Consider the following 5,583-nt stretch of genomic DNA (forward strand, 5'->3'; position numbering starts at 1 on the left):
TGGAACAGAAGAGAAAACCCAGGAATAGCGCCCCCCCACACACAAATATGCTCAGCTGACTTTTGAAAAAGGCACAAAAGCAATTCAATGCAAAAGGAACTATCCTTTTCAATAAATGATGCCAGAGCAATTGGACGTCCATAGACAAAAACACATAAGCAAACAAAAAACTTAAACCTAAATCTCTCACCTTATAATATGAATTTAAAATGTATAATAGAACTTATATATAACATGTAAAATTATAAAATTATTAGAAAAATAGAGGGGCACCTGGGTGGCTCAGTTAGTTAGACAACCGTCTTCAGCTCAGGTTGTGATCTCACAGTTTGTGAGTGAGCCCCATGTCGGGATCTGTGCTGACAGCTCAGAGCCTGGAGCCTGCTTCAGATTCTGTGTCTTCCCCTCTCTCTGCCCCTCCCCTGCTCACACTCTGTGTCTCTCTGTCTCTCAATAATAAAATGTTAAAAAAATTTTTTTAATCAATAAAAAATAAAAAGAATCTTTGGAATATATTTTGACTGTGGTTATAGATAAACAAACACACATATATGATAAAATTCCATAGGATTAAGCAATCCTGGCAGCGGCAGTCCGTGTGGCCAAAGCAACATTGTCTAAGTCAGAGTGTTGGTCATGGTCCTGGAGGTGGCAAGAAGGATGACAAGGAGAAGAAAAAGAAATACGAACCTTCTGTACCAACTAGAGTGGGGAAAAAGAAGAAGTATACAAAGGGACCAGATGCTGCCAGCAAGCTGCCACTGGTGACATGTCACACTCAGTGCTGGCTAAAATTACTGAAGTTAGAATTAAAGACTATCTTCTCATGGAGGAAGAATTCATTAGAAATCAGGAACAAATAAAGCCTTTAAGAAGAAAAGCAAGAGGAGGAAAGATCAAAGGTGGATGATCTGAGGGGGACCCCAGTGTCAGTAGGAAGCTTGGAAGAGATCACTGATGACAATCATGCCATCGTGTCTACATCTGTGGGCTCAGAACACTACGTCAGCACTCTCTCCTTTGTAGACAAGGATCTGCTGGGAGCAGGCTGCTTGGTCCTGCTCAACCACAAGGTGATGCCGTCATATGGGTGCTCACAGATGACACAGATCCCTTGGTCACAGTGATGAAGGTAGGAAAGTCACCCCCAGGAAACCTATGCTGATGTTGGGGGGTTGGACAACCAAATCCAGGAAATTAAAGAATCTGTGAAGCTTCCTCTCACTCATCCTGAATATTATGAAGAGATGGATATAAAGCCCCCAAGGGTGTCATTCTGTACGTTCCACCTGACACAGGTAAAACCTTATTAGCCAAAGCATTAGCAAACCTAACCTCAGCCACATTCTTAAGTGGTTGGCTCTAGGGGTGCCTGGGTGTTTCAGTCAGTTTAAGTGTCTGACTTTGGCTCAGGTCATGATCTGACTTTGGCTCAGGTCATGATCTCACGGTTCATGAGTTAGAGCCCCACACTGGGCTCTGTGCTCACAGCCTGGAGCCTGCTTTGGATTCTGTGTCTCCCCCTCTTTCTGCCCCTCCCCCACTCGCACTCGGTTTCTCTCTCAAAAATAAATAAACATTAAAAAAATTTGTTTGTAATAATTTTTTTTTTAAAAGAGCGGTTTGGGGGCGCCTGGGTGGCTCAGTCTGTTGGGCGTCCGACTTCAGTTCAGGTCACAATCTCGCGGTCCATGAGTTCGAACCCCGCGTCGGGCTCTGAGCTGATGGCTCAGAACCTGGAGCCTGCTTCCGATTCTGTGTCTCCCTCTCTCTCTGCCCCTCCCCCGTTCATGCTCTGTCTCTCTCTGTCTCAAAAATAAATAAACCTTAAAAAAATTTTTTTTAAAGAGTGGTTGGCTCTGAACTTATTCAGAAGTACCTAGGTGATGGGCCCAAACTCCTTCAGGAATCGTTTCAAGTTGCAGAAGAACATGCACCATCCGTCGTATTTATTAATGAAATTGATGCCATTGGAACAAAAAGTAGACTCAAATTCCGGTGGTGAGAGAGAAATTCAATGAATAATGTTGGAACTGTTGAACCAGTTGGATGGATTTGTTTCAAGGGGTGATGTGAAAGTTATCATGGCCACAAACTGAATAGAAACTTTGGACCCAGCACTTATCAGACCAGGCTACATTGACAGGAAAATTGAATTCCCCTGCCAGGTGAAAAGACTAAGAAGCCCATCTTTCAGATCCATACAAGCAGGATGACCCTGACCAATGATGTAACCCTGGACAACTTGATCATGGCTAAAGATGACCTCTCTGGGGCCAACATCAAGGCAATCCATACAGAAGCTGGTCTGTAGGATGAAAGTAACAAATGAAGACTTCAAAAAATCTAAAGAAAATGTTCTTTATAAAAAACAAGAAGGCACCCCTGCGGGGGCTCTACGTGTAGCGACCACATTTGCCTTCCAGGAAATGGTTGGGAATGTGCCGACTCCTCGGAGGGATGGGGAAGTTGCCCAGAGGAACCCATGTTCTAGTTGATCTTTCTTAGCAAAACCTCCCATATACCTTTTTAAGTGCGATGTGTAGGAACGTGATGTGTGGTGTGTTGGCCACATGCAGTGCTCTACTCCCCAAAAAGCGAGCTCCTTCTCAGACAAAAAAAAAAAAAAAAAAGGAAAAGAAAAGAAAAAGAAATATAGTTAAAACCTTGGATTGCGAGTAACTCATTCTGTGAGTGTTCCGCAAGACAAGCAAACTTTCTAATAAATTTTAACTCGATTAATGAGCAATGTCTTGCAATACGAGCAGTATGTGACACTGAACATCACATGGTCACAACTGAGCCAATGGTTCTCTGTCTCTCTCTTCATTGGATTGTGGGTGATCATCTCCCATGGCAGATGCTCGGTCTCAGGCCATGGTGTTTGGCAGAAATCAGTGATTTTTCAGAACGTTGGAAGGTGCCCACAACTGGCACTAGTGTATTTTTTGTCACTTCAAAGCACCTATAGACAGTCCTTTGCTTTTCCAGACAAGAGTAAACTTTGGAATGCTTTGCTTCATTCTAGGTCAGGCTGCCTGCAGATATAGACCCTTTCCCCTGCTGCCTCACTGCCAGTTACATTATATACGGTATATGACAAGGGTTTATTAATATTGTACTGTAGTCAACATCCATGCGAGTGTATACAATGACCCCCATGCAGAAAAAGATTCCTTTGAGCCAATAGATAGCAGTAATTCCTTTAGTGAGAGTGAAAGTCATCTGATACAATCACCTTCCTCTCTCTTGTCTCCCTCACACCAGCCACGAAGGTTTTCAAAGGTAAGTGCAGGTTAATATGTTTATTTTTCTTTATATTTTGTATTTTCTTTATTATTTTATATTATATTACAGTATTTTAATCATTTTTATATGAATATTTTTGGGATGTGGAATGAATCATCTGAGTTTCCATTATCTCTTGCGGGGAAATTTGCTTTGATATACAAGTGCTTTGGATTATAAGCATGTTTCTGGAACGAATTATGCTCACAAACCAAGGTTTTGCTGTACATACACAGATGAATGCAAGTAAAACTGGGGAAATCTGAATAAGAACAGTGGATTGTATCAATGTTAATATCCTGGTTTTAATATTGACTAGAGTTTTGCGAGGTATTACCATTGAGGAAAACTGAGTAAAAATTGCTCAGGACCTATATTATGTCTCATAATTGCACATGAATCTTCAGTTATCTCAAAGTAAAAAAAAAAAACAAAAAAACAAAAAACATTAATTTTAAGAAGCACTTGCAAAAAAACAAAAACAACACAACTCTCATGGCTCCCAATTAAAGCCCAAATTCTTTAGCTTCATATTCCCATCTCCCTACAAACAGACCTCAAGTCCCCTTTCAAATCTCACCTTCCACAAGCCTTCGTGGGGCGCCTGGGTGGCTCAGTGGGTTAACTGTCCGACTCTTGATTTCAGCTCAGATCATGGTCTCACAGTTCCTGAGTTCAAGCCCCACATCAGACTGCACTGACAGTGCAGAGCCTGCTTCTGACCCTCTGTCTCCCTCTCTCTACCCCTTCCCTGCTCACTCTCTCTCTTTCAAAAGTAAATAAACATTAAAACTATTTTTAGGGATGCCTGGGTGGCTCAGTCGATTAAGCGTCTGACTTCAGCTCAGGTCATGATCTCACGGTCTGTAAGTTCGAGCCCCGCGTCAGGCTCTGTGCTGACAGCTCAGAGCCTGGAGCCTGCTTCAGAGTCTGTGTCTCCCTCTCTCTCTGACCCTCCCCCGTTCATGCTCTGTCTCAAAAACAAATAAACATTTAAAAAAGCCTATTTTTAAAAAAATTAAAAACTAAGTTTCCAAAAACTGAGAATTAGGGAATAGAAGAAAATGTTTCTACTTTTCATTTTCCTGCTGTTACCATTAAGGAACTGGAAAGAGGGGTTGCCTGGAGGAAACGGAAACCTCAGAGATGGCCCAAGCACCCCTGAGCTCCCCTGTCCTCCAAATAGAAGACTTTTGGACAATAACTAAGAGAATTGTATAACAATATTGAGTGAAAAAATTAATTTTTTAAGAGATGAATGCTGAAGTACTTAGGGATAAGAGTCTTGAGATTGGTAGGTAATTTTCAAATATTTATGCAGAATTACAGAAATAGAATTTATTGCCAAAAAAGAAAATAAATTTTAAAACCTAAAAAAATAAATACAATTTATTACACATATGAGGCAAATATTAAATTGACTAAGTCTAGGGTGCTAGGGACTATTCTTTCAAACTTTAGGTACATTTGGAAACTTTCACAATAATCTGGAGAAAGTTGTTCAAATCATTCATAAAGACCTGGGACATGTTCACAACATAATGTGGAATGAAAATTAGGCATCGAGGTGTGTGTGTGTGTGTGTGTGTGTGTGTGTGTGTGTGTGTTACCAAATCCAAGTTCAGCTGCTGGTAGCCTGAAAGATCCTTACTTAAGAGATGAGTTCTGATTGGAAAGGAATTTGAGCTTTATCCAGGAGGCCAGTAACCCAGGGAGAAGGAAGACTCTTGACCAAAAGCCAACTCTAAGGTTTCTGCCTGGCCCGGGGGTTTTGAAAGGGGTTCAGGGTACTTAATCAGCAAAGGGAATGCAGTGGCCTGCAACATTTCTTAACCACGTGCAGACTGGATGGGGCCAGTTCCAAATAGTCTCCGTGCAAGGGGGTTGTGTGAGAGTCTGGTTCTTGTTGCATGATATGCAGGAGGACTCTGTTCTTTCTGCAAGAGAGGGCCAGGTCTACAGATAACAAAGGGAGGTCATGAAATCATTTGTGTAACCTAAAAAAAAAAAAAAAAAAAAAAAAAGAACAAACATTTTGCTAAAAGAATTGCTAGACTAATCAGAAAGCTGAGGCAGCTTCTAACAGACTTGCTGGCCTCTGCAGCCTGGGAAAGCTCTGGTCCTTCATTCCTCAAGGCCAACTGTCTGCAAAGCTCCAAGAAAATCAGTTAAATTAGTTCTGTTACAGATCAAGGGCCATAGGTCAGCAAGTAAGGTGTGTGTTAAACTTGAAGTAAGCCCTTAAGACCGGCTACAGTGACGATACGTGTTCTGTGTGCAGGTGTCAGTGTGAGT

General features: G+C 41.7%; 1 pseudogene; it reads left to right on the forward strand.

Moving 5' to 3' along the window:
• Positions 1-527: 527 nt before the first annotated feature.
• LOC122218978 lies at positions 528-2,637 on the forward strand (annotated as a pseudogene).
• The last annotated feature ends 2,946 nt before the right edge of the window (positions 2,638-5,583 follow it).

This window comes from Panthera leo, chromosome B2 (genome assembly GCF_018350215.1).
Source record: "Panthera leo isolate Ple1 chromosome B2, P.leo_Ple1_pat1.1, whole genome shotgun sequence".
Lineage (NCBI taxonomy): Eukaryota > Metazoa > Chordata > Mammalia > Carnivora > Felidae > Panthera > Panthera leo.